The sequence below is a fragment of the Pteropus alecto genome, unplaced genomic scaffold (genome assembly GCF_000325575.1).
Source record: "Pteropus alecto unplaced genomic scaffold, ASM32557v1 scaffold76, whole genome shotgun sequence".
Taxonomy (NCBI): Eukaryota; Metazoa; Chordata; class Mammalia; order Chiroptera; family Pteropodidae; genus Pteropus; species Pteropus alecto.
The window spans coordinates 29,033,413-29,060,354 of NW_006443138.1; the positions used below are offsets into that span (position 1 = coordinate 29,033,413).

General features: G+C 35.8%; 1 protein-coding gene and 2 pseudogenes across 11 annotated transcripts in view; 2 read left to right on the forward strand and 1 right to left on the reverse strand.

Annotated features, from left to right (window-relative positions):
* The window catches only part of WNK1 (WNK lysine deficient protein kinase 1), a 133,075-nt gene that overhangs the window by 16,421 nt on the left and 89,712 nt on the right, over positions 1-26,942 (forward strand). The window lies entirely within an intron of this gene.
* On the reverse strand, positions 2,688-2,805 carry LOC112472551 (annotated as a pseudogene).
* Positions 12,253-12,371, forward strand: LOC112472554 (annotated as a pseudogene).

Below are 26,942 nucleotides of genomic sequence, written 5' to 3' on the forward strand. Positions count from 1 at the left end.
GTGAGGATTGGCTGTGACTACAGTGGAGGAGGTATTGTGCAGGGGCTGACCCTACGGAGACGATTCACTTTAGCGGGGCTCTGAATTCTACCCTTTGTATGTGTCGTTTATGGAGGTGGTTGAGTCCTACTCTGGTGTGGTCTGAAGCTGGCCATTGGGTGTGTTGGTTCTGAGGCCTCTTGAAAGGGCCTCTGGTGCAGGCCAAATCCAGCTATTCCTTATGTTGTGCCTGGGGCCTCTATGAACTACAGAGTGATCTACAGATGGTTACCACTTGTGCTGGCCTTAAAGGTGCTTGGGAGAGGTTTTAAGCTGTGAACTAAGGTCTATTGCTGCTAGTGCTAGGCTTGGGGCTGCTTAGTAAAAGAGGTACGGGGCACGCTAAGCCAGAGGCCACATGCTGCTCGTTTGAGGTTTGTGAATCTTAGATTTTAGGAAAATCTGCAGCATGAGCCAAGGCAGGCTGTTTGTATAGAAAGCCACTGGAAGTAGCCTCGGTGGGCCTGCAAGTTGAATGGAGTGAGGTCTCAGGGAATCACCATGGGGGCACAAACATTGTTAGTCAGGTTGATGAGACTCAAATATGGTATTGGTCTGTGCCTGCATGCTGAGGTGGGTAGAGAGCTCGACAAAGGAACAATGGCTTCTGCTGGCTTCTGCTGACACTATTGTCCGGAAGAAAGCTGCCCCACCAGCTCTGGCTTAGTAGCCAGACAATTCAGTTTCTGCTTGTATGTCCCAGGGCTAGAGCTCAGAGCAAGGGAGTCCATCAGTGAGTAAGTCCCTGCGCAGGCCCTTTAAGAAAAACACTTGGGCCTTCATGTCACTCAGCCACAATCTCTATTGGTTTTCACGACCAGAGGTTATGGAGACTTCTCTTCCTGGCACTGGAACCCTGGGCTGGGGAGTCTGGTGTGGGGCTGGGACCCCTTGCTCTTTAGGAGGGGATCCCTGCAGTCCAGGCTATCTCTCGATTTTTAACCACTGCATGTGAGTGTGAGACCAGCCCCTGTCATGTCTCCACCCCTCCTACCAGTCTGAACGTGGCTTCTCTGTGTCCTTAGTTGTAGGACTTCTGTTCAGCTAAATTTCAGATTGTTCTCAATGATGGTTGATCTATTGTTTCATTGTAATTTTGATGTGGTCGTGGGAGGAAAGCACAGCATTTACCTGCTCTGCCATCTTGATCAGAAGCTCAGAATTGACATTTTGATCTTAAGTTAGGATGTACAACAGCTCTTGAACTCCTACTTGAATATGTGTTATTTCTTTTTAATTCTCAAAAAGGGAAATTAATTAGAAATTTTGGCCCACAAATTCCAATACTTAGTTACAACAAAATCCTGGAAATTGATTATCGATGCATTTGATCACTGAACAGAAGTTTAAAAGTTATGGTTGAAATATTGCAAAGGTGATTATTTTTTTAAAAACTTTCAGTCTTTGTTCAGAGATTTATAGCAAGTTCATTCACTACCTCTCATGCTTTTGGTCATGGTCAGGAAATTTTAAATCGATTCTTTACTTTTAGAACATGTTACTGTGGTTAAAATCCAAGTGTTAGAGGCTTGATAACAGTACATGGAAAGTTCTTGGAGGAAGTTTAGTTTTGTATATTGACTAAACTGTAGGGAGAAAAAGACTGTGTGCTTCTACTTCCTACCCACTCATTGTAACTTAAAAATGTTTCCTTTATTGAAATTTTCAGTTAAGTCTACTCTAGAGCATACCAAAGATATTTCGAAAATATGGGAAGTTCTTAATGTGTTTAAAGAGAACTACTTCATCATCATCATCATCATCATTAGTTAGGTAATATATCCTCGGAACAGAAGACAGGGGAAAAAGGAAACCAAAATAACCCCACTAAAGTTCCATCACTAAAAAACAATGCTAATGTGTCATTTTAGAATGTTTTCTTTTCATTTCTCCCTCAAACTTAGTTTTATATTTATTCAACAAATATTTATTAAACTTATGTGCCATGTATCGTCTTAGTTGGCAAATAGAAAAAAAGGACTGCCCTCATGAAACTTACTGTTTTGCTGGGATTATAGGTGTGTGTGTACGTATAATCTTATGCTGATAATTTTGTGATTCATTGTAAAATAAGAATTAGTATAAATAATTTTAACAGTTATATTATAGTTCCTTATGGAGAAATGCCATGATTTATCCTAGTGTTAGGTATTAAGTTATTTTTTTAATTATAAATACAGTAGACATGAATCTTAGTCTATGTTTATAATCATGAAATATCATATTCCTGCTTTACTAAAATTTAATGTTTTGTGTCTTCCCCTATTTTAGTTGGTCATTATTCCCCTGCACACCCCTCCTCCCCCCAATCCTTGTATAGCTTCATACAGTCTTCTCATTGACATGCTTATTTACATAAACCCAGAAAGTTCTCTTGAAGACCAAGTTACAGAGAATCTTTTGCAGAATTTTCCAAAAAACAAAGCTCTTGTCATCATTGTCTCTCCATTAACCTCCCCCCACCCCTTGCAACTCCCAGTGGGCTTGAGGGTATTGATCTTTGTCTGGGTAAATCCTCTAATCCCCCTGTTTTTCCCTCAGTTTCTGCCTCTCTCTCTCTCTCTCTCTTTTTTTTTAAGGTGAGGCAACCCTTGGTTGACCTCACAAATTACAAGGACCTTGTCAGTTTACAATCCGTTATTTTTTAGGCCCTGCAGCACCTGGTCTTCCTAGGTGGTCTCCCATCCAAGTACTAAGCAGGCCCAACCCTGCTTAGCTCCGAGATCAGATGGGATCGTGCACATTCAGGGTGGTATGACCGTAAAATCAGTTTCTGTCTCTTAAAACTCCCTCATTCCTTCCATCCCCTCCCTCTCTGGTACAGTACTGCTGAAACTGCTAAACTACTCTCCTTGGGCCTGGGCTTTCTCTTTCAGAAGCTAGCTGTGGGTAATTGTCTTCTTGCTGATTCTAAAATAACAAAAAAGACCCCAAAGCGGGGAACCACAAAGGCTTGGAAAAGGGAAAGGAATAAACATATTGCCTTGTGAACAAAACACAGTTAATACCTCAGATTTCACTGTTTGAAACTGTTTTCTTAAGATTAAATTTTAAAAATGGATTTATCAATTCTAAGTGAACATTTAAATACTTTTTGCATATTCTCAGAATGTTTTCCGAAAAAGATACTGCTTATGTGTATTTTCAGTGGCTCAAGTGAGAGTTCTTATTTCACTGACAATTTATCAATACTATTTAAAGTTCTTATTGCTTTATATTTTATTTCTTCAGAACTTTTTTCCATATGTTCGATAACGAATTGTATATCCTCTTTTGTCTTTTCGTATATTTTGTCTACTTTCAGGTGCTTTTCTGTCCTAATCAATTTTCATAAATTCTTCACATCAGAATTAAAAATCTTTTGTGTATTTTCGGTAAATCTTTTTCAGTGCTGGGAATTGAGTGTTAACAGTACAACATATTTTTTATTTTCTTCATATGATTTAATTTTTTAGAGAAGTTTTAGCTTTACAACAAAATTGAGAGGGAGGTACAGAGATTTCTCACATATCTCCTGCCCTTACACATGCATAGCTTCAGCCTCTCCCGTTATCATCGCTCACCATAATGGTCCTTTTTTTTTAACCCAGGAAGAACCTACGTTGACACTTCATAATCAAAAGTCCGTAGTTTTCCTTAGAGTTCACTCTTGCTACATTCTGTGGGTTTGGACAAATGTATAATTATACATAGCCTATCTATCTCTTTCACCCTGACCCCTGGCAACCACTAGCCATTTTATTGACTCCATAGTTTTGCCTTTTCGACAGTGTTATGTAGTTGGAATCATACAATATGTGTAGCCTTTTCAGATTGGCCTCTTTTTGCTTAATAATATTGCATTTAAATTTCTTCCATGTCTTTTCATGGCTTGATAGCTCATTTCTTTTTGTACTGAATATTCTGTCTGGATATTACCAGTTTATTCATTCACCTACTAAAGGATATCTTGGTTGTTTCCTAGTTTTGGCAATTATGAATAAAACTGCTATAAAAATCTGTGTGCAGGTTTTTGTGTGGACAGAAATTTTCTACTCCTTTGGGTAAATACCAAGGAATATGATTGCTGGATCGTATAATATGAGTATATTTAGTTTTGTAAGAAACTGCCAAACTGTCTCCTGAAGTAGCTGTTTCAGTTTGCATTTCCACTAACAACAAATGAGAGTTGCTGTTGCTCTACATCTTCACCTGCATTTGTTGTTCTTGATGATCCAAATTTTGGTCATTCTAGTATGTGTGTAGTAGTATCTCATTTGTTGTTTTAATTTGCGTTTCCCTGATGACGTACGTGGAGATGCTTATTTGCCATCTGTATATCTGGTGACGTGTCTGTTAAGTCTTTGGCCCATTTTTTAATCAGGTTGTTTGTGTTCTTATTAAGTTTTAAGAGTTCTTTGTAATTTTGAATAACAGTCCTTTATCGCTTGCATCTTTTCTCTAAATCTGTGGCTTGTCTTATAATTCTTTTGTATTGTCTTTGATTCTGTTTTCTTTATTACTTTTAATTTTTGTGAGATTTCCCTCTAAAGTTTATAAATGATTTTCTGATTTCATACCTAGGAATTTCTCCTTTCATATCTAGGAATTCTAATTTCATATCTTGGTATATGAAGTTAGAATTGAATCTCAATGTGTGCTTTCTTTGTATGGCATTTGTAACTGAGCTGGTGCTTTGGGAGAGAAGTTTCGTTTTCTGAGTCTTCCAGAAGGCAATAGAAGAAAATGGAATCTAGGTAGGAATATGAACTGCAGAAATTTCACTAGTAATCCTTTGTTTGAGTCATAATTGTTGACTAAAATGTTTGCAAAGACCTATTTACATAGAGTAGGTGCTCATTCAGAAGTGTTGAAGATAAAGGATTGAAATAACTGACCTTGGTCCCTTTTATTACTACTATTTTGCAATTTATTGAGAATTAGGTGTACAGTTTAGCTCATTCCTTAATGAGCAGTGCTACTTTTAGTCACTATTCTCATTGGATAAAATCAGTCAGCATCTATGCTTTTCATTTGCAGGTTTTAAATAGCTGAAGAGTTAGTTTTGTTTGTGTGAAAAACAAGATTTTGTCATGGAGTTAGATGATTATGTTACTTTGGGCCAAACTTTGTCTGCTAGAATTTTGAGATCAAGCTAGATATGATCTACCATGGAATTATTATCCAGCTGTGTAATTTCTCAAGTTATTATGATATTAATAACTTGATTTGAAGAGAAACAGTGAAATTAAAGCTTGTAATAGGTATGATATTTCTTTTGAAATAACAAATGGTCAATATTTAGTATTAAAGTTTACTGTAGTTGCTCAGTGAAACAAGTTAATTTTACATGGTAGCTATTTTACAAAATAATTTACCACAGACTCAGGAAACTGTAGACTGTTTGGCTTACAAAAATTTACGGTATTTCATCTGTCTTTGTGTCCTGTTGAGATATGGCAGAATTGTACTATTAAATTAAGCTTTGAGTGGCATTTAATTTTGAATTGTAGCACGGGTAAATGTCTCAACATAATTCAGATCTTTTGGCAATAGATACCTTGTTAGTTGCTTTAGATTTCAGGCCTCACTTCTTATTTAGTGCTCTAGCTAGAAATCTGTAAGCAGTAGCTGACTCCTTGTTTTCTAGTGATTTAAATTTTCATCCAAGAGGAATTATCTTCCAACCTAAGTGACTTCACTTCTTAGCTTATAATTAAGGTTAAATTTTGTTTAAAATTTTTACTTGAGCTGTGGGAAACCAGAAGAGGGCTATTAATTATAGTATTTAATATTTAGATTTTTTTTATATCTATGATTATGATTTGCTGGCTTGAGTTCAAAAAAATGTATAAAGATGTTAAAATTTGTGTAGATATGCTAATGATAAGATATTTTAATAAGATATTAAATATAACGTAAACCTAGAAAAGTTAGTATCTTGTGAGTCTTGGTTGTCATGCTAAATGAGTAATTTATTAAATAGTGATTCGTGGAAATTGGAAAGAGGCACTCATCCCGATAACACTTGTGATTATGACTTAATAAAATAATATGGGACAGGATATGTCCACTTTTTAAGAGATTAACATAACAAAGCTATAGGAAAAAATGAAAGATTTTAAGAAAAAAAAGACTAGATTTATATTTTTTAAACAATGGAATCTGGTTTCCCCTCTTCAATTCAGCATTCTCTTCTGTTAAAATTGCCAGATTGCCACCGATTGTATATTTCTCTGAATATGAAGATCATATTGTTTACTCTTTCTCAAAATAATGATACTTTTAACTTTTGTTATAATTTAGAAAAATTAATGAATGGACTTTGGCAGCTCATTTTTGTCATATGAGTAGTACTTCTCAGATTTAGAATTCCCTGTTGGGGAAATCATCTAAGTTATGTTGTGAATATAATTTCAAAATATATACATACATATATAGTTATTTATAAATTCACTTTCCCTTAGCTTTCTAAGAGAAAAATTCATACACAGTCTTGTGAATTGACTGGACTGTGGAATAAATATTGGATTTTTAAGTGTCTCTCCTACTATACTGCAGGTTTGAGAAATAAAGAATAACTAAGAGATTTTCTTTGGGTGTGAGGGACACTGTACCTCAGTCAGCCTCCATTTCATTTCCTTGCATTTGTTTGAAATTCCTATTTACTTTACGGATTTGACTAGTCATCATAAGTCTCAAGTCAGAAGAAATAATTTTATATTTCTGCCATTCCCAGTGTTTAGTAATTTTAAAATCTGGAAATTTGTTGGTAATTATTAACAGAATTGTTTAAGGGTGAATGATTAATGTTCTTTATAGAAATAATTTGAAATACCTTTTTGGGTTCTTTGCAACTAACATTATTACTTTATTATGACTACCAGGGGAGAGTATGTAGAAATAAATCTTTGCTTTATTTATGAAGCGATGATAATCTACTTCCACTTGTAGAATCTAATTTTTTTTTTACCTTTGTTTAGACTTCAGTCTTTATATGTATCTTCTCTTCTTTCTGACGCCACTTGTGGGAGAAGATTTATTTGTCAGGAGATTCCAGGAATGAAGTCTTTTGCACAAACTTCAAAGTTTTACTGTTCTGAATGAGACCTCTTAAAATATTCATACTGTTTTATAATTAGTGAGGTACACAGATCACAAAAAATATGGTCTAATTTAATTAGATTTTGTAGTAGTTTACTTTTAAAATTCGTACCGAATATAGAAATTTAGGACAATTTTAGGAATATTATGGCCCCAGCCATGCATTTTCAAAAGCAGTGTGTTGCATTCTTAAATGGAAGTGTACTGCATGCACTGCTGAGCATAATGGGAAAAGAAAAGTGCCATAAAAAGCTAAGTACCAAGTAAATAGCTGGAAAAAACTTTTAATGGGAGAGCTGGTATGGTCATTAATCTGGTAGAATAGTACTTGAGGAAATGGTTGCATATATTAAACTGCAGTTTCTTTTGGTTATTAGAAACCAAAATAGGAAATTCAGAATTAGCACTTAAATCCTGATAACTTTTTTTAAGTGCCTTTCTGCAGCCCAATTTAGTGCAAAGAGAATTAGAACGAGAGACTTGGTTCTAATGCTGGTTCTAACGCTAACTATAGAAGAATGTTGTCTTACTAGTAAAGTGAGTGGTAGAATTGTTTAAGCATCCTTTCTTTAGGCTGTTACCTTAAATAAGCTTCTTATCCTCTTGGACAAAAAGGAGGAGTTTTACTTTGATTTAGTCTGATTTCCTCCAACATTTCTCCAATTACTAAATGTATAGATTGGCTCTAGATAGACTACTTTGCAGTGGCTTTCATACCTTTGAGTGAAACCCATTCTAAGAAATAAAATTCACAGTATGACCTAACACATAAAAAGACAAAAGTTTCACAAAATAGTTATTAGGGATGAGTTATGTTTTGTGTTTTATTTCATTTTTTAAGACTATTTACTATTCACTCTGAAAACCACTTCATTTAGAGTATCAACTTGAAGTTAGATCTTTTTTTTTCACTTAACTAGTTAAATCAAGTAGTAAATTAAATATTTGCCACAAAATGAAGATATAGTGGCTATACTATACGAATTTTAGCTCCTGCCATTGTTAACCATAACACAAGCTCTGAACACGGTGTTCATTCTTAGGCAGGAACAAATGATGATTATTTTACATAACAGCTTAAGTTAAGCACACAAAGTATTACAGTTGCTGGTTTTCATTGTACATAATGATTTGTTTTATTTCTGTTTTCTGTTTAGTCCCCTATTAATAGGCACTAAAAATCTTCAGCACCTTTTTGAATTTGAGTTTATTTTGTGGTTATTTTAAATGAGTTTATTTAATTTTGTGTTCTAACCATGAAGATACAATTTGTAAAAAACTTACCAATCTTCTGATTCTATCAGATTCCTTTATTCCCTGTCCCCATGATTGAGTTCTTATGGGATTTGTGGCTTTTTAAATCCAAAGATTAAAATAAAGTTTTCTGGGAATTTTAATATTTGTGTGATTTGGACATCCAGAAACTCAGCTAAATTCTGAGCCTTTTCCTTATCTGAAAATGATAGTTTTATGTACTTTATTGGATTATTTTAAAAAAGAAATAACAAAAAAATGCAGTATACTCATAGTATAGTATAAAATTTTATATAATTGTAAGTCATCATAGACTTGACTTTGGAAATTAACTTCTGAGGTTTTTTATGATAAAATAGTGTAGTAGCAGCATCATAGCTGTTTAACCTAGCAAGTCTATAACAGTGCCACCTAGTTGTTGTGTAGTATATCATTTCATTAAATTCTCTCAATAACCCCATATATAGAATGTCATTCCTTTTTTATAGATGAGAACCAAGGGAACTAGTTGGTGGAATGAAATTGAGGATCCTCACATGCAGCTTAATTGTGTATCATAGACTATATCACTTTGAGGTTCCTAAATCTATGAAATTAGAATTTAGAAATCTCATTAAAATCCAAGGAAAACATGATGGAAATAAAATTGTAATGAGATACTTCATCTTAACTATATTTTTATCTATGATGAATTTAGTAGATTAAAAAAATTAATGTCTTAAGTCAGCTCTGTCTAATAGAAATACGTGTACTGCAGATGTATAAATTTTCTAGTAGTCACGTTAAAAAAAAGGTGGAATTAACTTTAATATATTTTATATTACTCTACCCTGTATATTTAAATATCATTCTAACATGTGATCAATATAAAAATATAATATTTTATATTTTTTTCTATTAAATCTTCAAAATCTAGTATATATTTTACATTTAACATATCTCACTTCACTCCAGAAACATTTCACTGAAGTGCTCAATAGCTGTATTTGGTAGTGGCTACCATTATTGGACAGCTCAATCCTGAGGTTTTAAATTTTTTTTAGGTCTGAATGCTAAGGACCTCTTGTTAAACTATTCTTGAGCAACTTTCCCCACCATCTCAAGAAGTTGATGTTAAAAGTATTAAGGTGTTCAATATCAATAGTGAGGCTATGGGTACAGGGATAGATGCAATCTGATTATCTGAATTCTCAGTTTTAGGTTTAGAAAACATTTATTTTAAGGTTTTTCATTATTAGAGTATTAATACTTGCTCATTATGTACATTTTGGAAGATCTAAGGATGGAAAGAAAAACTAGTGTTTCACACACACACAGTATAATATATTTTAGCTATGAACAAGAAGGAAACCTTGCCATTTGCGACAACACAGATGGATCTTGAGGGCATTATGCTGAGTGAAACAAATCAGACAGAGAAAGATTAATACTGTATGATCTCACTTATATGTGGAATGTAAAACAAAACAAAACAAAAACCAAACTCACAGATACAGAGAACAGATTGGTGGTTGTCAGAGGCAGGGATTGGGGGTAGGCCAAAATGGGTGAAGGGGGTCAAAAGGTAAAACTTCCCATTATAAAAGAAATAATTCATGGTGATGTAATCATAAAGCATTGTGACTATAGTTAATGATACTGTGTGCATATTTGAAAGTTGCTAAGAGATTAGAGCTTAAAAGTTCTCATCACCAGAAAATTATTTTTGTAGTTGTATATGGTGGTGGATGTTAACTAGATTTATTGTGGTGATCATTTTGCAATATGTACAAATATCTAATCACTTTGTTGTACACCTGAAATTAATATATGTCCATTATATCTCAATTTAAAAAAAACCCAAACTACCTGTGTTTCCACCATCCAAAAATAATACTGTTAATATTGTAGTGAATTTTCATCCAGTACGTTGTCTATACATAGGCTTTTCTTGTGGTTTTATTTTTGCCTTCAATGTGATTATGTGTCTTGTTTTATAATATTAATATTTTTATGACACTTAAAATTTTTATTTTGAAAAAGTTTTATTGAAGTACAATTGACATACAATAAACTGTGCATGTATTTAAAGTGCACAATTTAAAAGTTTTGATATGTATATATTTGTACAACCATCATCTCAATCAAAAGTTTCCTTGTGCCCCTTTGTTTGGCTATTTTCATTTAGTATAATTATCTAGATTATCATCCAAGTAGTGTGTAACAATAGTTCTGTTCTTTTTTATTATGGCTGAGTAGTATTCCATTGAATGGATGTACTTTCAATGTTTTTTTAAAGCTATTTCTTTTGGTATTTACTCCCATATACTACATAATATACTATTACTGCATTTTATTGGTTTTCCAGTTTTCAGCATTACCTTTTGATTCTCACAATGGATTAACTCTCACATCCTCCATGCATACTTTTCCTCTGTCACTTCCCCAATGAAATTGAAATATTTAGTGTGACTGTAAGTACTGTATAAAGCTGAGCCTAATAGTATGATTACTCTTTCTTTATCGTAAAACCTTTTACTTTCTATGGGGTCAATGTTTGCGTTTTTGCTTAGTTTTCTATGTATTTATTATATTTTTTCCCTTAAATTCTTCTCCCAGCTATTTAAATCTGTCAATACACTGAAGTTTCTAGGTATTCTTCCATTTTGTAGAAGCCTCTGTTAACTTCTAATCTTCACCAGTCAATACTAGTTGCTTTCTAGGTTGATGCCCAGGCTAGGGGTCTCCTTTTATTCACTTTGGGAATTATTTATATCTTCAGTTAATGTTGGATAGCTAATGTTGGATTCTGTTTCCTGAACCGCATTTTCTTCTCTCTCCTGGTGTCCTCTCTCATATTTGAAAGTAAACCTTAATAGTTGTTTGAGAACGGCATTGGGAGATAAATATTTTTTTGAGACTTTGCATTTATGAAAATATCTTTCTTCACCTTCCTTTTCCTCCCCTTAATTGGTAATTTGGATACTGAATTCTAGATAGAAATAATTTTTCTTGAGAATTTTAAAGGCATTGCTCTATTTTTTCCTAACTTCTCTTGTTGTTAAAGACTGATGCTAGTAGGATTCTCTGTCTCCTGTAACCAATTTTTTTCCTCTGGAATGTTTTAGGTTTTTCTGCTTGTCCTCAGTGTTTCAAAGCTTCGCAGTGATGTGCCTTGGTGTGAGTCTCTTTTTCCCTCATGGCTCTTTGTATCTGGAAATTCATTAGCCATTAGTTCAGAATTTTTCTTCTGTTGCTTTTATTTCTTACCCTGTATTTTCTCTATTGCTTCTTTTGGAACTCCTGTTATATATAAGTTGTTTCTCCTAAACCAAATGGTCTAATTTCCTTATCTTTTTTCTCTTGTTATTCATATTTTTATTTTTTTAGTTCTGTTCTCAAGATTTCTTGGAAACCCTTAGCTTGACCATACTGTTGAGTTTCATTTTTGCTATAATTTTTAACTTCCAAGAGATCTTTAAAATGAGAAACTCTTATATGTATGAAACAAAATGATGCCTATTTTTCCTTTCTTCTTGAAGTTTTCAATTCCTTTTCACAGCTTCTGCTTTTTCCATTTGTTTATTGATTTTAGTTTCTCTATGAGCCTTGATTGTCTGCTGGTATTTGAGTTGGGCATTGAGAAATTCAAAAGTTTAATAATGACTGGTGCTTGTTTACTATGGACCTCACTGATCTGACTGGACTGATTGTTGGGAATCTTTTGGAACCCAGATGTCAGTAACTTTAGATCTTTCCATTTACACTAGTGAGATTCCTAGTTTTATTGCACATGGCCAGAGATTAGTTTATGGGTTGGGTTATATGATTTATACTTTAGAGATTTTATTAAAACTGCTTATGGCCTGATATGTAGGTATTTTAAAAACTGAAGTTCTCTATGGCCATGCCACCCTGAACAAGCTCGATCCCGTCTGATCTCGGAAGCTAAGCAGGGTCAGGCCTGGTTAGTACTTGGATGGGAGACTACCTAGGAAGACCAGGTGCTATAGGCAGAAAAAATAAAAAATAAGGGATTGTAAGCTGACAAGGTCCTTGCAATCTGTGAGGTCAACCAAGGGTTGCTTCACCTAAAAAAAAAAATGAAGTTCTGTGGTCATTTGAAAATAGTGTGTTCTCTATTAGGGGGGAAATATTTTATATTTGTTCATCTTATTACTTAAATTCCATACATTCTTGCTTTTACTAGTTAATATTTGAGAAACATGTATCAGCCCTATATAATAATTACGAGTTTATTAGTTTCTTTTTGCATTTCTAACAGTTTTGGTATTATGTAGTACATATATATTTATTGCTTTATATCTAGGCTGGGTTAAATGCTCAAATGTTATATAGAAGGTCCTTGAAAAGCATCATCTTGTTCAATATTGTTTTGTTATAATGTTGATTAGATGCCATAGGAACTTAACTCTTATTTATATCAATTAGCCTATGGTAAAATTGCTTTTGTTATATGTCATCATTTCACTTAAAGTGCAGAACCTATTGGCTACATTAAATGAGGACTTAATATACTAGAATAATTGTACCTTTCATCAATATAAAACATGCATTGTCTCAATTTTTTTTTACTTAAATTCCGTTTTTTATGTAGTCATTCTTTTATTAGCATATATTCCTTTATCATCTTCCTTCTTCTATTATTTTAATTTAGATGTGTTTCTTATAAACAACACTTAGCTAGATTTAAAAGGAAAAAAATGCCTGTTCCAAAGGTTTCTTTTAAATAGAGAACTTTAACCTATTCACATTTATCATTTATAGTGATAATTGATAAGTTTGGAGTTCATCTTCCAGCTTTCTATATTCTATTTCTGCCTTTTTAAAATAATAATAATTTTTATTTTTCAATTATAGTTAGCATACAATAGTATATTAGTTTCAGGTATACAACGTAGTGATTAGACATCTATATACCTCATAAAGTGATTACCCCAATAAATCTAGTGCCTCTCTAACATCATACATAGTTATTACAATATTATTGGCTATATTCCTTATGCTGTACTATCTCCATGACTATTAGTAACCACCAATTTGTACTTCTTAATCCCCTCCCCACTTTTGACCAACCTCCTCAACCCTCTTCCCATCTGATAACCTTCAGAATGTTCTCTGTATCTAAGGGTTTGTTTCTGTTTGTTTGTTTTGCTCTTTAGATTCCACATGTACATGCAATCATATAGCATTTGTCTTCCTCTATCTGACTTACTCCACTCAACACACTATCTTCTAGGTCCATTGTGCAGTATCTTTTCGCATCCCCTTAATTTTTAGTCTGTAAGTGTCTTTTAATCTGAAGTGAGTCTCTTGTAGGCAGCATATGTAAGGGTCTTGTTTTCTTATCCATTCAGCCACCCTGTCTTTGAGTTCTTGAGCACTTAATCCTTTTTCATTTGAAGTACTTGTTAATAGATATGTAGTTATTGCCATTCTTTATTCATATTTTTGCTGCATATGTTTTTCTTCTTTCTGAAGAAGTTCCTCCAACATTTCCTGTAATGCTGGCTTGGTAATGATGAACTCCTTTAGCTTTTTCTTGTCTGGGAAGCTCTTTATCTGTCCTTCGACTCTAAATGATAGCTTTGCTGAAGTAACTACCTGTTTTTCTCTTGCTGCTTTTAAGATTCCCTCTTTGTATTTAACCTCTGGCATTTTAATTATGATGTGTCTTGGTGTGGGCCTCTTTGGGTTCCTGGTTTTTTGGGACTCTGAGCTTCCTGGGGTTGTATGTCTATTTCCTTCACCAGGTTATGGAAGTTTTCCATCATTATTCTTCAGATAGGTTTTGAATTTCTTGCTCTCTCTCTCTCTTCTCCTCCTGGTATGCTATGAGGCAAATGTTGTTACGTTTGATGTTATCCCATAGGCTCTTTATTTTATCTTCATTATTTTCTATTCTTTTTTCTTATTGCTGTTCTGATTGGCTTTCATCCACTCTGTTGATTCCTTCTGATATACTCTTCATCTCAGATATTGTATTCTTCATTTCTTACTGGTTCTCTTTTATAACTTCCATCTCCAATTTTACGTTTTTTATCTCTTTGTTAAAGTTCTCACTGAGTTCATCTACTCTTCCCCTATCCTTATAACCAGTGTTTTGAACTCTGCATCTGGTATATTGCTTGTCTCCATTTTGGTGAATTCTTTTTCTGAAGCTTTGTTCTGTTATTTCAAGTGGGGCGTGTTTCTTTGTCTCTCCCCATTTTGGCTGCGTCCCTATGTCTGTTTACATGTATTAAATAGGGCTCCTAAGTCTCCCAGTCTTAGTAGAGTGACTTTATGTAGTAGGTGTGCTGTGAGGCCCCTTGGCACTGACGTGAGAGGAGCTCAGCTTCAGACCAAGATCAGCCACAGCCCGTGTACCTCCAGGGCCACCTGGTAATAGTCACAGATCAATCCACATATGGCTGCCACCCATGCTGAGCTTATAGATGCCATGAGGGGTCAAGTCTGAAACCAATGCCAGCTGCCACTAGTGCAGGGTTTGGGGGCTGCTCAGCAAGAGATACAGAGCACGCTGAGGCCAGATGCTGCTTCTTTGGGTTTTGTGAGCCTTTGAGAGATTTTATGAAAGGTTGCAGCAGGAGCCAAGACAGCCTGTTTGTATGGAGTAAACCACTGGAAATGACTTGGGTGGGCCCACAAGTTGGGAGAGGTGGAGTCTCAGGAAAATCCCTGGGTGGAGTGACCTGTATTATCTAGGTTGATGGTGCCTGAGTCAGCAGGCTGGGAAGGGGGAGGGCTCAACAAAGGAACAATGGCTTTTGCCTACACCTCTATCCCTGAACAAACTGCCTCTCCAGCCCTCGCCCTGAAGTCCAGTAGCTCATTGCCTCCCCTTAAGTCCCTGGTGCCTTCAAGCAGCTGCCCCAGCACTGGAGCTCAGAGTGAGTGAGTCCATCAGCAAGTAAGTCCAGGTGTGGGCCCTTCGTAAGAGGAAGGTCTCTGCTTCTTGTAACCCTCTGTCTCACTCAGCGGCAACCTCTGCTGGTTTTCATAGCCAGAAGTTGTGGGGACTTCTCTTCTCGGTACTGGAACCCTGAGCTGGGGAGCCCAGTGTGTGGCTGCGACCCCTTATTCCTCAGGTAGGGAAGGGGGCTCTGCAGCCAAGATAACCTCCCTATTCTTGACCACCACACACAATTGTGGGACCCGGCCATTTCATCTCTCTGCCCCACCTACCGTTTTGAGGTGACCTGTTATTTGAGGTGACTTAGTTGTAGGGCTTCTGTTCAGCCAGACCTCTGGCAACTCCATGTACTGGCTTGGCTACTTTTCGATGGATAGAGTAATCTTGTGCTTCCATTTCTCCATCCTTAGAAGACATTAACAGTAACTTACCTCATAGGACTGGTGTTCAGTTTAACCGTGTTAATGTATGTAAAGCACTAAAACAGGACCTGGCACATATTAAGGACTCAGTAAATGTTACTTATTATTATTAGGTGTTAGTTATTAACAAAACCTTGAAACTATATTAGTTATTAGTTCTTGTGGGTCCCAGTGGTTGATACTTGCCTGGTTCTTAAGACTAAGAACCTGTATTTGCTTTCTGTATTGTTTTAAGAGATTCATCTTTATCCTTTTTACAATTCTGTTTTCATTATTCTGTAATGTGTGGGGGCTCCTCTGTAGTAAAAACTCAAATCTGTCTTCTGTTCAGCTAAGTTTTCTACTCTTATTTCTTTTATTTTGACCTTTGTGTATTTCTTCTGTTTTTCCTTCCATTTCTTCTTCAACCTCTGAACAGGTTCAACCACAAAATGTTAACATCTTGGATGGTATAGTGGTGTCATAGGTAACTGAATGCTTTAACAACATAGTGTGTGTGTGTGTGTGTTTGTGTGTGTGTGTGTTTAATTTGGGTGTGAGGGATAGTGTATCAGGGTTCTCCAGAGAAACATAACTAACGGGAGACATTTATTATGTGTATGTTTTCTCCACACCACAAGGCAATTCTTCAATACCACCTGGGTGTCCTACAATTCAACTCAATTCTGACACTGTCAACCTGGAGATAGTGTCAGATCTCACTAGTTAAAGGCTCAGTCCCACAAAACTGTCCCTGCTCCCACTTCAGTTGCCAGTGGCAAGTCCAGATTGTTATCTGTGCTTCTGACTGGCTGGCTGTAGATCAGATGTTTCATTGACCCCTTCTTTGAGTTTGATTAATGTGGTGGAGAACATTTAACTATGTGACAGTTTATTATAAAGGCTGTTAAGTCAGGAACAGCCATATGGAAGAGATGCATAGGGCAAGCTAATATGCTTCCATGCCCTCTCCAGGATGCCACTCTCCCCACATCTCCACATGTTCACCAATCCAGAAACTCTCCAAACCTGGTCCTTTTGGGTTTTTATGGAGGCTTCATTACATAGGCATGATTGATTAAATCATTGGCCATTGGCAATTGAACACAATCTCCAGCCCTTCTCCCCTCCCCAGGAAGTTGGGGTAACATTGAAAGTTCGAACATTTTAATCACATGGATGGATCCCCTAGTAATCAGCCACCATCCTTAGGTTACCTAGACGCTGTCCAAAAGTCAACTCGTTATCATAATTAAAGACACTTTTTAAATTGTTCTCATCACTTAGGAAATTCCAAGTATTTTAGCTCTTTGCCAAATATATATTTCTCATTATAAATCACAATATCACATATTATAGATTTATTTCACTTTAAGGAATCAGTTTATATGATTTTGGGGGGGAAGGGCAAGCCATCAGGTTGGAAACTTTTGCAAGACCTGATACTGCAGCCTTGAGACAGAATTTCTTCCTCAGAAAGCTCAGTTTTGCTCTTATTGCCTTTCAAATAATTGAACAAGACCTACCCAGTAATTAGGGATAGTCTCCTTTACGTAAAGTCAACTGAGTATAGATATTAACCACATCTACAAAATACCTTTGCAGCAACATCTAGATTAGTGTTTGATTGAATAAATGGGACCTATAGCCAAGTTGACACATAAAACCATCATAGGTGGTGGGCATATTGTTTCAGGAGAGATTGTCCTTGCCCATCAGCCTCTTGAAATTAAAAAAATATAAAACGTTACTGTGTATAATAATACTACGTGCTTAATTTATAGTTATATCTTGCTAATATGAGATCAGTTTATGCATGCATGTATCATATTCTAAAAGTTTGTGGGTCATTTATTGACTTCTAAGTGAAAAAGACCTAATACTAGAAATCATTGTTTCTAGAATAGCCTACAAAAGCTGATATCCACAGTGTCTAAAATGCATTACATATGGAAGAAAAACTTATTTGAAAAGGAGGAAATCAACATTAAATGCTGTACATCTGTTTGGTACCTGTAATGTGAATAGTTGTTTAGTCTTTAACCTTTGATTATAACAGTTTCAATGGGAATACTTATTAGTCGAATCCTCAGATACGAAGACCACATGCTCCCTTCAATTTGAACAATGAAAGAGAATACTGAGTTTATATTACATGTCCAACCTTTGTTGGTGCAGTCAGTGGTGAAGGACAGGGTACTGAAATTGCAATAGAAATAGATTGGGAAGTGAGGAGGTAAGATTTATAGGAAGGCAGCCCATAGCTTTGGTAGAGGGTACTTTTTTTTGTTGTTGGCAACAAACAGGGCTGCTGATTTATGATAAGAATCATAAATCTGGTAAAAGCTGTAGCATAAAACTCCAATGGTTTTTCTATTGCTTTCCATCTAGTTATTAAGTAAGAAGTATGATGGTGTACTATGTATAGATAGATAAAATAAAAGTCACAGAACGTTTGGCTGTTAAAATTTAAAGTATAACTTTTAACCAGTATAGTACGGTGTGGTAAATGATGCACACAACTAGTCAAAATTTAGATTCTGTCACCTATTCTTCCTATATTAGTCCTCTTTATTTAGTGTTCAAGTTAATGGTATCACTTTTGCCTTCCATTTCCTTGAGGTAAAGACTGTATGGTTATAGCTCAGCTCTCTTTCTTTCCATTTAATTAAAGTGTCTTTTCTACCTCAGAAATTTTTCTCTTTTCTGTTCTCTCCTTTCATCTCAATCTATTGTCTTAATTTAGGCCATTATCTCATCTTGATAGTTTGATAATCTAACTGTTCAGCATCCAGCTGTGTTACCTCCCTGTGCATGTACCCATATTACCCCACTCAATCATAATGCAAGTCTTTCATTTCCTATACTGTCACTGAATTCGTTTTTATGAAACAAAACAATGTTCATGTTACTTTCCATTGCTTAAAGTTGCATTTTCCTAAGATTTGGGAGTTGAGAATGTGCATTGCATATTGTAGGTTCATAAATCCTGCATTGTAGAAACCTGTTTAACTTAGTTTTATCGATATTTTCCAAATATATTTGATATTCTCCTTGGTATGTCTTTTAACATGCCAGGGCAGTGTTCTGTGTGACACCATTTTGTGAAATTCTGGTCTGTCATAAGATAAAGTCTAAATTCTTTAACTTGTTCAGGGTTTTAGACTTGCTCTAACCAACTTTTCTAGCTTTACCTCCTTCCTACCTTACACACCTACACTAACACTGTTATTTAGAGAACACGTATTGAGAATATACTCTCAGACACTTCGAAGAGCAAGAAACCATTCTTTGCCTTTGTGTTGGAAATAGTTTTTGTGAAAAGCCCTGTGATTGTATTTTCTATGATATTTTTGCTTTGAAAAAGTATGTTCTGAAAGCACTGAGAGTTTTCTGAATGTTTTTAGCTGCAGGTAGCAGAAAATTCAGCCTTATTCAATAAAGATTAATAATCTCTCTCAAAAGGTAGGGCATTTCCAATAGGTTGTCATTAAAGATCTTTTTGTCATTCTCAGCCTGTATTTCAGACTAATGCCCCTAATTGTCTCATTCCCAAATATTACATACATCCTAGACAGCATTCAGCTGCAGAAGAAAGGGTTTCTTTTGGGTTGTCTCATGTCTCGCTGACTGGAGTTGTGGTCACATGCCCATGTCTAAATCAAGTACTGAAAATGGGACTTCTATTATTGGCTTAAGGAAGTCATCATTTATTCCCCTGGACTAGAGATGGGTCCTGCTTTTCTTCTAGCAAGGATTGCTATTTGAACCAAAAAAAAAGCTGAAGGAGGTTTGAGAATGGCCGGTAAACAATTGGCAGCGCCTGCTGCTTAACTCAGTCTTGAGGAATGGAGAGGAAGTAGAGTAGGAAACAACTTTTTAGATAAAGTGATTTCTAACCTGAGTTTTGTGGACAAGGAGAGATTAGGAAAACTGTTCCGTATCCTTCTAAGCCATACTCATTGCTGCTTGTGTTTTCCTTTTTTAATAAATTATTTTTAAATTTAGTTTCAGGTATACAGTATATTGGTTAGACATCTATATAGTTCATAAAACAATCCCCCAGTTGCTCCTTCCCTCCCCTGACCCTCCACCTAGCCAACGTATTAATGCTAACCGCATTCTCTATGCCTTGATCCCCATCCCCGTGACCATCTATCAGCTGCTAATTTGTACTTCTTTAGCCCTTCACCACATTCTCCCAGCCATCAAACCCCCTCCCTCTGTCCGACACCAAATTGTCCACTCTATTTGTGAATGTTTTTGATTAGTTTCTTCTTTTTATTCTTTAGATACCACATATAAGTGACATCATATAGTGTTTATCTTTCTCTATCTGACTTAAATACCTTCTAGGTCCATCAAAGCAATATCTTTTTCCAGCCCCTTCCTTTTCATATACAGGAGTCGTGTTTTCTTATCCTTTCAGCCACTCCATCTTTTGGTTGGAGCACCTAATTCTTTCGCATTTGAGATACTTATTGATAGGAATGTAGTTGTTACCATTCTTTATTCCTGTTTTCAATACATGGTTTTTTTTTCTTGAAGAAATCCCTCCAACATTTCCTGTAGTACTGGCTTGGTGGTGATAAATTATTTTAGCTTATTTTTGTCTGGGAAGCTTTTTATCTGTCCTTCAGCTGTAAATGATAGCTTTGCTGGATAAATTATTCTTGGTTGTAAATCCTGGGTCTTCATCCTGTCGAATATTTTTTGCCACGCCCTTCTGTCCTGCATAGTTTCTTTTGAGAAATCAGCTGCCAGTCTTATGGGTGTTCCCTTATTAGTAATTATTTCTTTTTCTCTTGCTGCTTTTCATATTCTTTCTTTGTATTTAACCTCTGGCATTTAAATTATGATGTGTCTTGGTGTGGGCCTCTTTGGATCCCTAATTTTTAGAATTCTCTGAGCTTCCTGGGGTTTGATGTCCATTTCCTTCACCAGGTTAGGGAAGTTATTTTTTCAAATAACTGTTCAATATCTTGATTTTCTTCACTTACGCCGATCAGACAAATATTTGGAGCCTTAGTAGTGTCCCATATCCTTCTTAAATTATTTTTATAGTCTTGGCATCCTTTTTCTTGCCATTCTGATTGAGTGTCCTGATTGGCTTTCCCGTCCTCTAGGTAGGGTATTTGATCCTCTTCTTTATTCACTTTATTCCTTTGTTTATTCTGTTTAATATACTTCTCATCTCAGATAATGTGTTTTCCGTTTCAGACTGGTTCTTCTTTTATATGGTTTCTGCTTCTTTGTCTTCCCAATTTGGCTGCCTTTCCATGTCTGTTTCTATGTACTAAGCAAAGCTCTTAAGTCTCCTGGTCTTATTAGTGTGGCTTTTGGTATGGTAGGTGTCCAGTGGCACAGTCCTGAGAGGGGTTCAGCTGCAGGCCAGAGTTAACCCAAGCCTCTGCTCCTCCATGGCCACCTGTTAAGATTCAGCAAGCTGTCCACAGGTGCTGTGCTTATAGTTCTCTCAAAAAGCCACACCAGAAACCGAGGCCAACTGCCTCCGGTGTGAGTCTAGGCGCTGCCCAGCAAGGAGCACCTGACTTGCTGAGGATATACCTGGGTGTGGCTTGGGTGGAGCCGCAAGTTGGGGGAGGCGGGGTTTCAGGGAATCCTCTGGGGCAGAGCGACCTCTGTTATCCAGTTTGATGATGTCAGGGCTGTGGCAGCGCTGTGTCTGCACACTGGTAGTGGGGAGAGCTCAACAGGGAACAGTGGATACCCAGCGAGGTTCTCCTCAGACCTCAGTCCGACAGTATAAGACCCTGGTGCCCGCTGCGCGCAGGTCTGTCACCTCGAAAATCCGCTCGCGGTCGTGGCCCCTTTAAGAGACCTCTGCCGCTACCTCAGCCTCCATCTCAGTAGCACCCGGTGCTCGCCCATCCTACCTTCTGCCATTGCAGGGTGATTTCTTGGACTTCTCCCTAGTTGTATGGCTTGTTCCTCTAGATCCTAGGCGATTTTTCCTTGCTGCTGCTTCTTGTTTCCGTCAAAACTTTGATTTGGTCGCCAGAGGGATAAACAAAGCCTCTATCATCTACGCCATTTTTTTTTCCTCTCCTGTTTTTTCCTTTTTAAGAGTAGTAAACATGCCTAACATATTTCCCTAGGAATCTATCTTGATAGTCTATGTATGTGTGTGTAAAAGCTTATTTAAAAGGAACATGCAGCAACTGGTTTAGTTGAATGAAACATGTCTGTGAGATAAAGGCCTTATAAGAAACTGCTACTCACTGAGAGAGATGAGTTTACATCCTAAGTGTTATTTTGTTTAGTTTTCATTCTGTCTCTTTTCCTCTCCCTCTTCCTTCTTTCTTCCCTTCCCCTCTCTCTCTGTCCCTCTGCTTTTTTCTTTTCCTCCCATTTGTTCCCTATCTTTAATTTCTTCCATTTTCTTTTTTTGGAATGGAACTTAAGTACATCTTTTGATTCTCTCTGACTAATCTTGTCCTAATTTTAGAGATGAAGATGTAGAAATACAAAAAGATTAAATAATTTTTTCCAGATCATTTGGCTAATACAGCTAGGTTTAGAAGTTAGATTTTTTTAAGGAAACGAATTACAGCTCCAGTGGAAAACTAAGGGAAGTGTGCTATATTAAGATTCTATGGACAACTGTATTAAGATCTTTTTAAACCCAAGAGAGCCTGATATTTTTTAAAGGGGTATAAAACTGCTTTTGTTAGGATTGGTGGGTTATTGTAAATTTTGTGGATGTCCTAGTACCATAGTATATAATAATTAAGTAGCACACTTGGGAAAAAAATTTGTAAGTGTCAGTAACAGATTTTTTTAAATGAATTTATATAAAGATCTTTTTTTGTAACAAAGAGAAAAAGATAATTACTATATGAATAGTAAGGCCCATCTGGAAATTTTCATGTATATACACAAAATTTTAACTATATCAGAATGCTTTTTTAAATATTGGTTCTTTGTAACACTTACGTGATGACAACTTTTTGTACAATATAGTTCTTAATATACCTAAAACCTAGATCTGTGCTTTTCTGTAATTCCTGATTTAAGTTTATACTTGACCCAAGAGATAATGTGCTTAAGAGAGCTTTTTATTTTTTAAGATTACATTTCATTTTTAACTTGCCACCCTAACATGGTAAGCCATTTCAGTTCATCAGGTATTTATTAATGATTTACTTTGTGATATTGAGGAGAACAGATAAAATTGTGCTTACAGCTAACTTAACTTCAAGACATAGTACTTAAAGTATTTAACTAATATTAATGTGGTTGATATATCCTTTCCTGATAATTTTCTCTCCATTTTTAATCTTAAATTGGGTGAGGACATTTGTTTTTTCAGTCTTTTTATTTTTATACATATGGCAATACAGGTCATTTATTAGTCTAGGTTTAAAACATTTTATGATGCAGTTGACCCTTGAACTATAGGGTAAGGGCCATCAACTTCCCTGCAGTTGAAAATCTCTATATAAATTTTGACTTCCCCAAAACTTAACTACAGTTTTCCCTTGGTAATCACAGGGGCCGGGGGTGGAGAGGATTGGTTCCAGGACCCCAGCAGATACCAAAATCTGGAGATGTTGAAGTCTTCCCCTCTTCATCTGTGGATTCGCAACTGTGGATTAAAAATATGTTTTTGATCTGTGGTTGGTTGACTCTGTGGATACAAACCCGAGGATGCAAACCCAGGGATATGGAGGGTCGACTGTGTATTTATTGAAAAAAATCCACATGTAAGTGGACCTGTGCGGTTCAAACGCATGTTGTTCAAGGGTCAGCTGTTTTCCCACTCTCACCTTTAGGCTCCAATGGGGAATAGAAGTTTTATTCTACTCAGGACCTGTAGCTAGAGTACCTACAATGATGGAGAGGAATTATGGGATTTCCCATTACACCAAACTGAGTACCTGCCTACTCTTTTCTCCACCTAGACCTAAGGACAGGAACTTTCTTAATTATATTGGTGTAATACCTAAACTGCTGTTCTCCTGCCCCTAGTCCCCCAAAAGTGAGAGAGCTTATCAAGGAAGTTCTTTGGAGGATAAAGGGGGGGGCGTGGGAATATGTATGTCGTAGGCTGACGAAGGACAAAGGTCTAAAGGTGAGAGAGCTTGTCACAGAACTACACTAGTGTGTGTATTCTGATTAATACAACTATTTTTTTTCCATTTTTGTGATATTGTTATTCTTGTAAGAAAAAACATAAATAGGAATACATTTGCATTTTTTAATATTAAAGCCATATGTAAATATTTACAGTAGAACCTAAAAATTCTTTTTTGCCCTTACCCTCCTGCTTTTACTTCTTTGCCCGAAGGTGTATGCTTCTACTTCTTCATGCATTTACACAAATACATGTTCACATTGAAAAAAAAATTGTGAACGTATTGTTCTGTGACTTTTTTTATCCTTAACTCTAACTTATGGAGATCTTATCAGGTCCTGTGGAACTCTGAGGAAAAATAATTTGGATTCAAATACCAGCTAGCCATTAAGAGGGTTATTACAGAGGTTAAATAAGACTGCATATGGACTCTTCAGCATGGTATCTAGTTCTTGGTAAACAAACACATGGTAGCTACTGTGATGTCTGTATATCATCCTACTGTAGCCAGGATGTCTCTGTATCATCCTATTATACCTAAGAAATAAACTTGTAGTAATAAAGCACAATCAGCCAACCCTCTAAATCTAGAGAATAAAATCTTTATGAGGCCTAGCAATGATGGCAGTGATGACTGTCACCAAATGATTAAAGAGCTGTTTCATGAAGAATAAATCAGACCATTTCTCTCTGGCTTTCGGACCCTTGAGATACCAATATTAGCTATTTATGGAAGAGCTTTATAAAGCTGAGTTTACCAAAGTTGGATGACCCTGAAAGGTAAATAGAATTATAGATGAGAATACATACTGGTCTTCCTTACTGTCATATATTAAACTAAGGAGACACCCACAGAAGAGCTAAATAGTAAATTTAGGACAAAGATAAGGACAGTATTTCTCTCTTCAGTGGGTAGAAACATTGGAACTAATTATTCCAAATAAAAAGAGAGGCTAATAACAGTTTTAGATAATAGTGGTTCATACTGAGTGACAGTATGGTTTTAGGATTCTACATAATCCTTTCTAAATGAAATGGACTATTTCTTTTCAGAGAGAGAGAGAGTGTGTGAGAGAGAGAGAGTGTGTGTGTGTGTCTGTGTTCTGGCACTATTTGAGACAGAACACTGGACTAGAGGGACCATACATTTGACTGGTATAGCAGTTCTTAAATCCATTTGATGATGGTTTGTGTTATTTTTAACTTGCCGTTGCATTTTGAAAAAACAGCTTTATTGAAAGATAATTCACGTAACACATTTAATGTATACAATTCAGTGGTTTTTAATAAAGTGCAACCATCATAGCAATCAATTTTAGAACATTTCATCACCTCCAAAAGAAACTCCATTCTCCCCAGCCCCTCCAGCTGTGGCCAACAACTAACCCACTTTTCTGTCTTTATAGATTTGCCTTCTCTAGACATTTTATATAAGTGAAATAATGCAATATATAGTCTTTTGTGACTGACATCTTTTTCTTAGCGTCATTTTAAGATTCATCCATGCGTGGCATGTTTCAGTACTTCATCCTTTTTTTTAAAGGTTGAGTAATAATTCATTGTATGGATTCATCATATTTTATCCAATTATCAGTTTCTGACGTTTGTGGTGTTTCCACCTTTTGTTTCTTATGAATTATGCTGCTGTAAACTAATGTACTAGCTTTTATATGGACATATACTTTCATTTCTGTTGGGCAGATACTGAAGATTGGAATTATTAGGTCTATGGTAATTTGAGGAACTGCCAATCTGTTTTACAAAGTGGCTGTATCATTTCATATTTCCATCTGCAAAGAATGAGGGTTCCAGTTTCTCTGCATCCTTGTCAACACTTAGTTTTATATATCTTTTTTATTTTAGCTTTGAGTGAGTGTGCAGGTGAAGTGGCATCTTATTGTGGCTTTTATTGCATTTCCCTAATGATTAGTAATGTTAAGCATCTTTTTGGCCATTTATGTATCCATTCAGATCCTTTGTACATTTTTTAGATTGGATTATTTGTCTTTCTGTTGTTAAGTTTTACAGTTCTCCAGCCTATGTAGTAGACTGGATAAAAGTCCTTTCTCAGAGATCTGATTTGCAAACATTTTTTCTTCCATTCTGTGGATTGTCTTTTCACTTTCTTGATAGAAACTTTTAAGTACAAGAGGTTTTAATTTTGATAGGGTCCAACTGATTTTGTCACTTGTGCTTTTGGTTTCATAATATAAGAAACCGTGCCAAACTGAAGCTTCATTAAGACTTACTACGTTTTCTTCTGTTTGATAGTTCTAGCTTTTACATTTAGGTCTCTAACCCATTGAGTTGGTTTTTTATATGGCGTGAGTGAGGGGTTCCAGTTTCATTCTTTTGCAAGTCAATATCCAGTTGTCTCAGCACCATTTTTTCCAAAAGACGTTTTTCCCCTATTGAATTGTCTTGGTATCCTTGTTAAAAGCCAATTGTCCATAGATGTTAGGGCTTATTTCTGGACTCTCTAGTCCATTCTTTTGAACTATAAGTCTTCACTTATGCCAGCGTCACACAGTTTTGATTACTGTGTAGTACTTTCTGATAAATTATGAAATCAGAAAGTGTGAGTTCTCCATTCTTGTTCTTTTTCAAGATTGTTTTGACTTCTTTGGTGACTTGCATTTTCATATGATCATCTAGTTGATTTCTGCCAAAAAAAAGTGGGGGGAGATATTTAGGGTGAATTTTAGTAAGGAATGCATTGAATCTGTAGATAATTTGATGAGTATTGTCATCTTAATGTTAAATTTTCTGAACCATGAGCATAGATATGTTTCTGTTTACTTAGGTCTTCTTTAAGTTCTTTCAACAGTGTTTTGTGATTTCAGCATACAAGTCTTATACTTATTTTGTTTATTTTTAAGCGTTTTATTTTTTAAGGCTGTCGTGAATTGACTTTTTTAAATTGAAATTTTGAATTGTTAGTGTGTGGAAACACCACAAGTGTTTTTGTATATAGAAATGCAATTGGTATGTTGACCTCGTGTCATGCAGCCTTGCTGAACATTTTTATTAACTTAAGTAGCATTTCGTTGATTCCTTAGGACTTTTTATATAGAAGGTCATGTCATCTGCAAATATAGTTTTACTAAAATATCTTCCTTTCTAATCTGGATGTCTTTTAATTAACCACTCC